Source organism: Neophocaena asiaeorientalis, unplaced genomic scaffold, assembly GCF_003031525.2.
Source record: "Neophocaena asiaeorientalis asiaeorientalis breed wild unplaced genomic scaffold, Neophocaena_asiaeorientalis_V1.1 scaffold46, whole genome shotgun sequence".
Classification (NCBI taxonomy): domain Eukaryota; kingdom Metazoa; phylum Chordata; class Mammalia; order Artiodactyla; family Phocoenidae; genus Neophocaena; species Neophocaena asiaeorientalis.
Window position 1 is genome coordinate 14,737,094 of NW_020175393.1, and position 14,223 is coordinate 14,751,316.

General features: G+C 38.4%; 1 pseudogene; it reads left to right on the forward strand.

Annotated features, from left to right (window-relative positions):
• Positions 1 to 572: 572 nt before the first annotated feature.
• LOC112413904 (uncharacterized) overlaps positions 573 to 14,223 on the forward strand; it is an 82,019-nt pseudogene continuing 68,368 nt past the window's right edge.

A 14,223-nucleotide genomic window follows, 5' to 3' on the forward strand; every position in this document is an offset into this window, starting at 1 on the left:
CTACCCATGATTCCTAAACACACAGGGTTGCTAAGGCTGTCGTTCCTGCTGAGTCACTTGTACTGGAGTGCTTGGATGCTGACAGTTTCTAATGGAGAAGATGTCTGGAGAACAAGCAGACAAATAAAATGGGAAGATGAACACAGACCCTTAACAGTGTTACAAGAACACAAATAGGTTAATGGTAGGGAGAGCAAAGATAGGGAATTAGTTTAGGTGGAGTAAACAGAATGGTCTCTCAGCAAAGGTGACACTGAAACTACCAAGTATGACAGTAAACCTGACTTGAGGACAGCTAGTGAGAAGATTAATTCCATTTAGAGGAAAGAGCTACTGAAAAGTACCTAAAGCAGTGAAGAGTTCATTGGTCCTAGGAATCAAGAGTAGGCTAGTGTAGCAGGGAGTAGAAAACTAAAAGAAGGTAGTGTAAGAAGATGCTTAAACATTAGGCAAGGACGAGATCAGGCAAAGCCTTATGATAACACAAATCTATGATCCTGTAAGTTAATCCGCCAGGTTCTTGTTTATAGCTATTCAGATGGAGAACCATTACTGAAGTTCTAGAGGATAAAATGAAGAAAGCCAAACAATGCAAATTAGACTTCGCAAAGATTAAGATGTGTACTAAATATGTAAATGGCAGCCAGGCCTCTGCTAATTACTCTCCTGAGAATTGCCCTCATTATGACACAGATGTGAGAAAGGTTAGTGAATCCTATGAGGCTTTTTATTAAGAAAAAAACAAAACAAAACAGTTTCACATTAAAGATTCAACAGTTCAATTATAAATGAGTATAATTAATGTTGGTTTCCTATCAAATTTATTAATTTTTTATGGAACATGATAGAAACTTAGATAAAATTAAAGTAATTGTGTTTCCAACACGAGTGGTTGTGTATAACAGTGTACTATATTTGGCTTCTGGACATTTTTCACTCTTCATGGAATCATCCTTAAAATGCAGTCCATAGATACAAGATGGTATTCCCTCTGAAAACCAGCTATCAAACTTGAACATTTTTCTGATTGATAGACTATTACAACAAAAAGAAGACTGGAGTGAAATACAGGAGTCAGCATTTGTCAGAACATAAACAATTAAAATGTGCCTATCAGCGAAAGGTTGTCAAGGAAAAGCTTGTGAGACCGTGGAGGTAGTTTAAGAGCAAAATTGTGGTGCCAACACTCGGGACCTGAATTAAAGTGAAAAGGAAGATTCTCAGCTAGTAAGAACGAGGATACGGTTTACTTTGGGCTCTTCATTGGAAAATAGGCGGATAAGTATACTTTAAGTATATGTGTGAATCTTTCTATGATTCTGTGAGAAGAGCCCTGGTTTTATAGGCTCTCAGATAACTCTTATATGGTTGATTCATTAAATTCTTATTTGTGGATTAACCACCTTCTAGATGATCTGTAACCAATCCTTCATGCTCTTCTAGCTCACTCTCCTTGCAATCCTTCAGCTGAGCGTCAGGGAATGAAGATTAATTTGAATATCTGCCTTAAGCAAACAATTCAGAAGGCATATCTCCTATTAAAATACTAAGTATCCCTAAACCAGTTATGAAATATGATTTCTGGATTATCTCAGGCCAAAACTTGTTACAGATTTTGACTTACTATAGGATCTTCTCATCTAAAAGGAACTTCTCAAAAGGGGTTTTGTGGGGTTTTTTTCATTTTATTGGATAACCGTATCTTTGAGATGCAACCGAAGCATTTATGATTAAAACATGTGTAGTTTTATTTGCATCTCTTCATCAGTACTCAATAATACATTTTTACTAATTTTTTTCTAGCTCTATTTAAGTTCCAAATTATTTTGTTTTGCTTTGTTTTTTCAGGGCTTATATGCACTAAAGCAGACAAAACTGACTGAAGATTTGTTGGGTACTATCGCCCATAGACTGAAGTATCAGTAGTTGGACCCAGAAAAAAAAAAAAAATCCCATTGGTTACAAGTAGATCATATTAAGGGCAAAAATCAAAAGATAAAAATCTCTCAAAATTCCAAATAAAATTATATTTTCCAAACTGAAAGTCTATTAGATCCAGGTCAACTTATAAAGTTCTCTCTCAGCCACATAAGAACTATCTAATATTATATTTGCTGTTATGGTCCCAAAGTGAGATTCTCCTCTTCTGAGCCACTCTAATTATTTTGAAAGAAAAGTTTTCAAATAGTTTCAGTATGAAAACATAAAGCAAATGCCTGCTGACGATGCTTTATTGAGTAACTTGGTATTTTAAAAAGAAATAACCTAGTTGTCTTTCACTTTAAATATTCAATTTTTGTTTAGATTTTGGCTTAAATTTAACATTCATTGAAGGCAGTGTAATTGTCCCAGGAAAACAAAATCTTTAAGACTATTTAGTCGCTCAGTTTAAACTATAATAGTTTCATTTAATGAAAGAAATGGCTTGTTCTTAGGAAGGCTGTTGGCAAAGGATCAACATTACTAAAGTGGTATAGACACTCATTGGGCATGTAGACTACTCACATAACATGTTTTCTTTTTAAAAAAGAATGCTCTTTAAAATGTGAACTGAAAGAGGAGAATTGTAAAGCAAATAAAAGCCTCAAATGTAGAACCCTCAAGTTTCTTTTTTAGTCAAGAACGCAATATTATGTAATATAAGAAGGGGAGAATGGTGGAGGGGGGCAAGAGATCTTATAAAGATTAAGAGGGGGCTTCCCTGGTGGCGCAGTGGTTGAGAGTCCGTCTGCCAATGCAGGGGACACGGGTTCGTGCCCCGGTCCGGGAAGATCCCACATGCCGCGGAGCGGCTGGGCCCGTGAGCCATGGCCGCTGAGCCTGCGTGTCCGGAGCCTGTGCTCCGCAACGGGAGAGGCCGCAACAGTGAGAGGACCGCATACCGGAAAAAAAAAAAGTGCAGTAGTGGTTAACAGTTCAAGCTCTAAAATCTGAGAAAAATGTATGAGTCAATTCTGACTTAATTATTGACTAGCTTTATAAAACTGCATAAGATGCTTGACCTTACAAAGCCAGTTCTCTCCTTAGAAAATGTATAAAATAACAGAAGCTATCTTACACAAAGATAGTGAAGCTCCAACTAGGGAAGGCACATTCCTTAGCAATATATCCCACTCATATAAGTGCTCAACGAATAGTCATCCTTCAAAACAAACAAATGAACAAACAAGTATTAGTCAACAAGAAAACCATGTCTAACCTGTGCTTTCTGGGTTGTTTGTGTGAGTCTAAAATTGTCACATCCAAAGAGAGTTATCTTTTTTAAGTCTTAAGTAACACATAAAAGGTTAATGTCCATACACATGTGGCAATTAGTAATTGGTACACAATTGATATATAATGATAGTTGGATGTCTTCTACAAAACCAAATGCCTTATTTATTAATGTTTGAGGGAAGATAATGTTACCAAAAATCAAAGAATAAAGTCAATCCACTTGATTAATTATGGCTTTATTTTCATACTAACTTATGATGTGATGTATTGCCTAGGCACACTTGTACAAGACCTTCTAAATTGTTTTACAAGACCTTCAAGTTTCTCACGCATAGCCATTGAGTGAAACGCATCACCTACATATCACATGGCCAAGCATAAAGTTATGGAGGCAGGACCTCTATAATTCCCATACATGTCACATGATAATGGGCACGGATCTATCATTATTTTTTATCAAAGGAAAGAGTAATGGAACAGTGTCTAAATATGGTTCATAGAAATTTAGATTCAAAGTTTCACCACCTATAGACATAATCTGAGTGAAATACAAATCAAGCGCATATTTGCTTAAGAAGGCAGGGAAATTCTTTGAAAACGTTTTTTGAGTAAAGGTAAATAGCAAGAACTTAATCTCTCTGTCTGTGCTACTTGAAAGTGTATTTGATGGAAGTATAAACCTGTAAATCTCCATGAAGCAAATGAAGAGGCTATGAACACACACGAGGATGAAGCCACAGGGCATGACCAATTCATTTGGTCTTTCTGATAAGATCTTTCCTTTATAAATAAAGGGAAATGGTTTTAGAAAAGAAGAGGAAAACCAAACATAAAGCCATATTCCAACCCAGTCAAAGAGGCTAATCTCCCAAGAAGGACAGTGGACTGATACGTTGGGAAGATGAATCAGACAATATCCAAAGCTGAGAACCAATTCTGAGATTTGACAATCAGTGCATCAGCCTGTCTCCTTGGAACATCAGGATCTAAAGGCAAATCGAGAGCAGCCAATCACACTATGATCTTGCTAAAATGATGAATAATGAGTGAAGACCAGCCAATTGAAAACTTCTACAATATTGCTTTGGGCAATAAACTGTAGGGAGTCCAAGAAAGCAATCATGAGATTGGAAATGCAGGAAATATGGCCAGTCTCTGCCAGCTAGCATGTCTAATGTAGAAGAGGTATCTGACCTAAAGGACTGTGTTACAACCTATAGGCCATTTTGGTGACTGGGAGACATGTAAGAGATAACCAAAAAGGAGCAAATTCCAGATTTTCTTGTATAGGGGAAACTTCTTATAATCTTTCCTTGGAAAGTCTCACCAGCCTAACAACAGGAAGGTCAAACTAGAGATGACCGAGGGTCTCGAGCCCCTAATTTCCAGCAACTAGTGATGAGGGAAAGCAGTCATCATTCCATTTCATGGCTGCTGATAAAAAACAGGGGAACATGGAAGCTTCATCAGGCAGTACTTTTCCTTTTTTAAGTCAGGTAGGTCAGTAGGTATAGAGATAGATGGATGATAGTTGGATAAATTAGATAGATACATAGATACATAGATACATAGATAGATAGATAATGGATGGATGAAGATAGATGGATTGATATAGATAAATAGATAGATAGATAGATAGATGATAGAAAGAGCTCTGCACATCCTTTACTTTTTCATTCTAACTCAATAATTTTCAACCAGGAACAATTTTGCCCCCCACCCCATCCCACCCCAGGGAATGTTTGGTGATACGTGGAGACATTTTGATTCTCACAGCTGAAGAGATGTCACTAGTAGCTGGTGGGTAGAAGCCAAGGATGCTGTTAAACATCTCACAGTGAACAATACAGTCCCCCCCAACAATCAGTGGGCTCGAAATGTAAATAGGCCTGAGAACTGGAAAGAAAATGTAATGTCTACTCAGTGTGGGTTAACCTGGAAAAAAAAGGAGTGAACGTGAAGAGATTCAAAGTAAAATACTACTTAATTTGGGGGGATACAGAAGGGAGAAAGCACAGAGTGAAACAGTATTGTGACAGCTCTTTCAGAGTGAAAATGATATTCATTCATTCTCTCTCTCTCTCTCTCTCCCCCCACCCCTCGCTCCACCAGTCACCACCATCTCCAATTTAGCCCAACATGAAGAACTAGGAAAAAAAGGAACACAGTATTATTTCTACATAGCATATGCCTTTACAGTGAATCACGGCCAACAAATAAAATCTTCTAAGGAGGTTTTAGTAATTTATATTTATTTTTTCTGATATTAAACTGTGACAATCGGGAAAAAAAACTTCATTCAGATTCCACAGAATATAGAAAATTTTGTTTAATCAGAATGACTCCAAGATGCTAACACTTGTTTCTATAACTCCTAGTACTTTGTGGGATTTTTCAAATAGAAGTAAGCAAGGTCAGTAATTTTTGCTAAAAATTGCAGAAGCAAAGATAATTTGTTTCAAGTCAATAGACATAGTTAATTAAATGATAAGCATTGCTCTAAACAGCCTGTTTTTAAAAAGTCAAGGGACAATTGACTGTTGATTGTCTATAAATTAACATTCTCTTTTTTTTCTGCCTTTTCCTCAATTTATTTTACTCAGCCCCCAGACCCCAGCCGCAACATAATCTAAGCCTATCTAAATTTCTATCATGTTCCACTTTGATTACATAACATCAAACACATCTAAGAGGTTAAGAGGTATGCATTATGCCCCTATGCAACAGAAAGAGATATTTATGAACTTCAGTTTCAAGGAATTACTCAAATCAAATTCAAACTAGATGTTTGCCACAATATAAATAATAATATTTACCATTTATTAATTACTCATTTACTTCCCACCAAGGCCTTTAATTCATTAATGCTAATCTTTACAAAAACCCCACAAGGTGGCTGCTGTGACTCCTACTCTGTAAATGAGGCTAATTTGTTCAGGCATGGAAAAGCACATATTAGGCACCAAGACATTTAATTTGTCACATGTAATTTAAAATTACATTTTTAATTTTTCAATTTTCATTTGTCTATTTGCTATATATTTAGACTGAAGTTTTTTGGTCTACAGAAAAGTTTATATTTTCATGAAGAGTTGTATTTTTTGAAATAATTTTTTAAAAGATGACTACAAGAAAAAGTGAAATGGTTTGCTATTGATAAATGAAGCATCCGTGAAATCCACTTACAAACATTTTTTTTTTTTTTTTTGGCCGTACGCGGGCCTCTCACTGTTGTGGCTTCTTCCGTTGCAGAGCACAGGCTCCGGATGCGCAGGCTCAGCGGCCATGGCTCACGGCCCAGCCGCTCCGCGGCATGTGGGATCTACCCGGACCGGGGCACGAACCCATGTCCCCTGCATAGGCAGGCGGGACTCTCAACCACTGCGCCACCGGGGAAGCCCACAAACTTTTTTTATCTTTTGCCTTTATTTCCTTTCCCTGCTCCCAACCACACTCCTAGGTAAATTTAGGCTTGCTTGGCAGGGATAAACATTTGTGTGTCCTAATGTGTCCCCTTCTTTCTGGTGTCCCTAGTCTTCCCCACAAATCTACTCCATTGAACTCTGAGCTCTTTTAAGAAAGGAACTATGTCTAACTCATGTTTATTTCCCCAATGTCTAATGACATGCCAGGCACTTAGTATATGATCACTAAGGGTTTGTTCACTCAACTGAGATAATTCATCATTTTAATCCTTCTTCCTGTCAGAGGTAGTGTCTCTGAGGGAGTTTCAACAACTAACTCCCCTCTTTCCTACCCAAGGGCTGAACAACATGAAAGATAATGTCACCATTATTACCAATAAGAACTAGGATGGAGGGTGAACTTCAGTGTGAGAGCCCAAGGGGCCTCATGACTGAATCCCAGAATTAGACAGAATTAACCCCAAGGCAGAGGCAAGACTGAGCCCAAGCTGACCTCACACTCCCTCTCCCCCTCCAGGGAACAGAAATACTAGAGGGACAGTGGACAGAAGAGAAAAAAAAAGGTGGGGCTAAGCCACGCCTGCCCAGTTATTACTCCCATATTGCTAGTCAAGTAATTCTTTTCATCCCTCCAGGGATGAAATAAATAATGAGTTGGAGAGAGACTTGGAGTTACACTATCAAAGCTCCCTTTACAGAAAAGATACACAACAGGAATGAAGTGCTCACAAATAACATACAGCTTTCATCAGTACCTCAAAATTGAGTATTAGGTTGTAAGTTAAATGAGGAATTGCAGGATCTACTTTATTTACTAATGTCGGTGGGAGAGCTCCCCGGAAGAAGAGAAAGTTGAGCACAGCAAAATTTAATAGGAAGGGCCCTGTAAGAGCAAGAAAGCCATTTCCCAATTTGCATTTAAGGACACACACACACACACACACACACACACACACACACACCTGGAACCAAAATTGGTTGTGTGTGGGAGGTGGAGAAAATTCAAAATGATGAAGCCCTTATCACCACCTCCCTAGGGGTGACTGTAGCAGTTCCCTGGAGAAATTGACAAAACAACTGAGTGCCTCTCAGCCAGCTTATGTCAAAAGCAGTTTGGCAGAATTTTGAGAGCTGATCCCAGCAAGGCCTAAAATCAGGACACCATATTCTGAGTGAACAGAAAAACTTGGGAGCTGACATTACCTTTGCACAGATATTTGGGGTGCATCATTAGGCAAAGACATATTTTAAAGATAACATACAGTTATTCTTGTATTTTCAATGAGCATCTCAGTACCATACTTTGAAATTTGTATACGTCATTTATTTCAGTAGCTGCTTCATAGCATTAAGGATCATTAAAGACTTGGTCAGAAGCTTCTCTACAATAACAGCTAGTATTTATGTATCCTGACTCTTGACCCAGTGTTGAATCTTTAAGGTACTTTTCCAAGGATCTGAACAAACTTTAAAAACAAACAAACAAAAAACAAAACAAACAAAGAGCATGACATAAAAAAGAGAAAAGACAAACACTGGAATGAGAATCAGAAATTCTGGTACTGGTTACTTCATCAGCCTCCTTTGTAACACTGGCTGATTCCCACTTCTCTAGATACCACTGTAAAGAATTAAAGTAAAAAGGTCTCTTAGAGGTAAACTATTCACATATTCTCATTTTATAGAAGATGTCCCTGAGACTTTAAGGGAAAGTGTTTTCCCAAAGACACGCAGGGAGTGGATGGCATAGCTGGGATTAGAACCCAGATTCTCACTCCTAGTTTGGTTCTTTTCCTCTAAATAATCTCTGTGGTTCCTCTGAGTTCTAAAATCCTGTGATTATAATCACTTTCTTTTTGGCACTTTTCATCCCTAAAATACGGTTGGAGCCTGCATTCTTACTCCCCCCACCATCACTCCACTTCATCCACATGGAGGCAGAAGCTCTGAGTGTAGGAATCGTCTGCTCTAGATAGAGAAATGCAGCTTGGCCTTTCTGAGAGCAAAGATATACAGTTAGTTCACAACTCTCTGCTTTGCATATGCCCCCAAGAGAGGTATAATGCCTCTTAGAATAAATTACAGACAGAGCTAACCTTGAACTGAAGTCTATGTTCCTGTATCTACCCTCCTTCCTGTATGTTCCTTGTCAACACAGATCAAAAAGAGAATCAGGTGACCTCTGATTCTCCTTTCTCCTCCAAGGAGAAAATTTTGTAAATGTTTGGATTCCCAGTGTCTGACCTAGTGCCTTATAAATAAATACTACTGAATGTATAGAGTAGCCTTCAACATACTTCCAGAGAGTCCTTGAATTTATTGTCTCTAATTTATAATCTCTTTTCAAAGCTTGGACAACTTCAGTGTAGGTTTATCCATATTATAAAGAAGTGCCAAATTGTACTGCTACATTCCTGCTTAGGAATTGGACGTTAACCGCCAGCCCTCCACCTCCAGCGGTGTTTATGACAACTGGCCATCCTCTACCCTGGAGGAGAGCAGATCTGTCCCTGAACAAAACAGGGGTCCTTTTAACACCCCTATTAGTTCATCAGTTCCAATGAAAGTACCGACACACTCTTAAGTACAAGTGTCTTTTTCAATAACAATGGCTAAGTTCTGGGAAGATCATTTTATTCTTACTCGTGAGTGGTACCACCTGAGATATGGGTCAACAAGAGCCCAGGCATCAACATGTGCTATTTCTCAATTCCATTACCCTTGGGTTGTTTTCTGATGCACAGTAAGAAGCAGCAGATGCTAGGAATGCCCCATCTACTCCTCACCTGTGCAAGATTGCCCTGCCTCTTCTCATCTCTGACACCAGCTGCAAAGTGTATCCCCTGGCACATGCCTTCTTCAGACAGGAGGCTGAGTATCTAGTGTGCCTTCCTGCATCCCCTGTGGGGTCAGGGTTCCCCTTTCCCCTTTCAGTTCAGCTCTCCTGGTTATCTTTGTAACACTTAGCAAAAGATAACAGATTAAGCCAAGTGCAAAGATAATGAAATATAAATTAGTAGGTTTTCTAGCCTTTATCCACAGCCCTGTCAGAATGTATTATCTGATAGATAGAGTTCAGAGCAAGTCAGTTAAATTTTCCCTTTTCAGAAACTGAGTGTGAAGTGTGGTAATGTTGCTAAGTGCAGAACAAAAATCTCTCTCTTTTGCATCCCATGACTGCTCCAGGCAACATTCTTGGAAACCTCTGACTAGGAAGGCAGAGAAGACCCTGAGATATATACAGTGTGACAAGCCAGGAGGCTATGCTTCTCGGGTAACCGTCCTATGAACGGCAGTCGCCTGTGGCTGTGACATTACCACACTTTGCTCAGCTTCAGAAAGGGAAATTTAACTGACTACTGCTATGAACTGAAGCCACAGCCTAAACCAGATAATACACTCTGACAATACTGTCAAGCAAAAAAGGCTGTGTTCCCACTGATTTCATCGCATTAGAGACACATTACCCTGAGAGGTGTGTGTTCCAGGGTACATTGTGCATGCTGTGGGAATATCAAAAGGCATGCACATGGTTTAGGCAGAAGCAGGCCTCCGAGTGGAGATGCTCCGAGTGTCCTGCCAGAAACACGTGGCGTTGGGCAGGGTGGAGAAGGCAATGCTATGGATGGTAATTATAACGTGATTCTCCATCTGTATCAACTGTTACCTGCTGGGTTTATTTGAGAGAGGAAACCAGTTCAAATAAACCAAGAGTGACCCCAAGCCTCCCCTTCTCTTTTATTACAGAAAGGTAGCAGATAAGACGATAAAACATGCCTGGAACAGGGAGTGCAGAAACTAAATATTCAAATCATCCCACAGTTGACTAAAATGCTGTACTTTGTGCAATTTGGGGATATAAAGCTCTCTAGAAGTTTCTTATTGTTCTCCCTCTCACGTATCCACGTCTTTTACAAAACTACGTGGGTACATGCCAATTCAAGTAAATCAAACATTCCTATCTCAGTGGACTAATTTGGCCAAATCTAAAAACTTCACAGTCATTCAAAGACAAAAAAAAACTGGAGAGAAGCATTTTCTAATTTATATTTTAAAAAGTTATAGAGATATCTTATAGTTTTAAAAAGTGAAGTGTTTCTAATATTATTTCTGTGTGCCCTAAATCAAGTAGAAGGGCAAATAAAGAAGAAATGTAGCATAAATATGTCTTTACTTCTCATAAACTTGAAAACTACATTCTAATACTTTCTTGGGACTCACGCTGGAAAAATTATTTCATTAACACTTTCATTAAGAAAGTGTTACATGATCTCTAATTCAGGCTTCCTAGCCATTCTTTAATTGTATAGTTCACTTTAAAAATCTTCCAAAGTTGTTGTCAGGATCATTTCTCTCTCAACACTCTGAGCATAAAACTTTCCACTTCTAAAATCTTTCATTTATTTGTATACACTTAGAGCTCTGTACTTCTGTGGCTCATTTTTTTAAAAAAAATATATCCTACTGATATATGGGTGATAAAGCAACAGCAAAGGCCTGGTCATCCTCATCCTTATTTGGGTTTAGAACTATCCAACAATGGATAGTTGATGATTCACTGTCCTCTATGGTTACATGTGTATATCTAGAAACAAACACCGAAAGAGCTGTCCATGCCGTTCTAAAGGAAGGATTAAATCATAAACAGAGAGGGTAGGTTATTATTCAAAAGCTTCCATTTTGATGGCCTCAGTATTTCTTTAATTAGAGTTAACAGGCTAGTAGTGTGAGAAACGAGAGCACAATGGTGAAAGATTCAAATGTGTTTAAGTCAATTCATAACTTGTTCCTCCACCATTTAAGAATGATATTGGGGCTTCCCTGGTGGCACAGTGGTTGAGAGTCTGCCTGCCGATGCAGGGGACACGGGTTCGTGCCCCGGTCCGGGAAGATCCCACATGCAGCAGAGCGGCTGGGCCCGTGGGCCATGGCCGTTGAGCCTGCGCGTCCGGAGCCTGTGCTCCACAACGGGAGAGGCCACAACAGTGAGAGGCCCGCGTACCGGAAAAAAAAAAAAAAAAAAAAAAAAAAAGAATGATACTGATAGTGGACAACAAGGTGACCACCCTTCCCCCTGACCCATGGAACAGGGAGCAAGGTGCTTGGGTTCAGATGGCTCCTGCTACCCTGGAGCCCCGCTCTGGAGCCCTCCAGACACATTCTGCCATCCATGACGACTTATACCAAGTTCTTTACTCTTCTGGTATGAAAAATGTATAGGGAAGCAAATAAAGCCTACTAATGTTATTAATTAACATGATTACTATACAGATTGTTAATGAAATAATTAATATAAAGATTACCATGTTAATATAAAGACTCAATCTTTAATATAAAGAATCAAGATTCACATCACGGTAAATTATATCTTTTAAAAATAATATACCCTTCACCTAGTAGGATTTTAGTTTTTTGTATTAATTTCCATGTTCAGTATTAAAGGTGCTACATACGCTTTGTTTTCTGACCATTGCCAGATACATTCTTTATGCCCCTTTATTTCTAAATTTTATATTTATTTTTAGTTTGGTGTATCTCTTGTTAACACTGTAGAGCTGCATCTTTTTTGAACACATTCTCTGCATCTTCCCTTTTAAATATTTTACTTACCACTATATTTGATCTTATCTTGACACCTTTCACCCTATTGTGCTTACCCCCTCTTTCTCCCTTTGTTACACTGAGAGATTTTTCTTTTTCCTGAGGTGAAATAGAAATTTTCCTTCTATACGTTACGATGGTTATGACTAAATTTTGAGCAAACTCATTAAAACAGTACCAACATTGAGGCAATATCTATAACTTCTCTCTCCCCTTATCCCCAAGTTTGCCCATAGCTGCCACTGTCTGGTTCAAACACCTTCCAGGTATAGATCCTAGATTCTGTTTTCCAGGTTTACTAGTGATTTTTGCATGACTGTGTTGGCATAGAGGAAAGGCATACAGTGTATATGTGTGTGTACATAGTTACCTTGGACTAGTAAAGTATATCCTCCAGTAATCTTTGTTGGAAAAGTGTGCAAATGATAAACCTTCTGAATTTATCAATATCCCCAGATGTATTCTTTTATGCTCAAAGTTAAATGCAATTTTGGCTGAGTATGAGATTCTAGGCTTAAAATATTTTTCCTGCAAAACTCCTGAAATATTGCATAATTTACTTTTAGTATTTCTTGCGCCCATTAATAAATCTTGCTAATTTCACTCTTGGTCCTTTGCAGATTACATCTTTCTTCTCCTAGGTAGCCTTTGTGATTCTTCCCTCCAAATTTTTAGAATTGAGTGAAAGAGTTTCTTGTTATAAATTCTGCTTAAAGCATTGAGTCAAATGCTAAGTAGAGTTTCCGAAATCGTTTACAGATTTGCCCAGCACTACAGGATATGACACTGAACAAAATAAACACAGCTCCACCCTGGTTAGGCTCACAGTTTCCTGGGCGTGACCAACATTATACTAGTAAATTTGCAAGTCTGTATATAACTACACCTTTGACAAGGGCTACAAAGGAAAGCACAATATGCAATGTAAAATGGTATCAGCAGGACATGGTGGGGGTCAGGGGACAAGTCAGATAAAGCTGCTCCAAAAAAATAATATATAAGGCCACACTGGAAACATGAAAAGTTAGGTAGGTAGTTAGGTAAGAAGAGGAGGAAGTGAGGAGAAGTACAGCATTTAACCTTGTCCAATAATAGTGAAAATGACATAAGTAAATAAGAAACTAGGTAAAATCTTGATCCTTAAATAAAAATCACCACTTATTCAAGCTATGATTTATACTACCCTTTATATGCCAGTATTTCACAAATGGTTTTATACTAACGCCCTGTCTATAGGATGACATCAACAAGGTTGAAAAATAGATGATTTGGTGTTTTAAACCAACATAACTGCTAAATCATAACACGGTACAGTGGATTCCATGGTTTGTGCTCTATAAAACAATTTCTCAGTTTCAAAGGATCTTTCGCTGACTGCCTTATGTAAGAGCATGGGGGACACAGGATTGGTGTTCATTCCCCACTTGTAAGACTGGCAAATTTAGGACTCATTTCTCAATAGAAAACACTTTTTAAAAAAGACTAATGAAGAACGAGCAGAGAGCAAGAATCTTAGTTACTCTTCAGCCTACAGGTGGGGAATTAAACTAGATAATTTTGCTAGAATTTCTTTGATTCTACAATGCAAATACTTGGGGCTGGGGAGTTAGAGCCCAATCTAATATGAAGTTTACCTGTGTTCTTTCTTTCCTGTACCGCGAAAGCACATTCCTAGAAGTGTAATCACAACGTTTTAGAACTAGGACAATGCAAAATATAATGAGGCGACTCTCTGGGAGTACAATTCCAGAATTTCCCAAGCATATCTGTTTTCAAATCAAATTTCACAGTTTAAATGTGATGCAGTGGCAACATAGTACACAGTAGGAGGTCAGAGAGTCAATTATTTCCTTTACTCCATCTCTATTTCTTTCTCTTCTGTGGTAGGATCAAACAGGTCACAAATAGGGAAATTTAGGTGAATTTGGCCTTCTGCTCCCTCACTGGATATAACCAGAGGAGTCACAGGGCAAAAATCAAT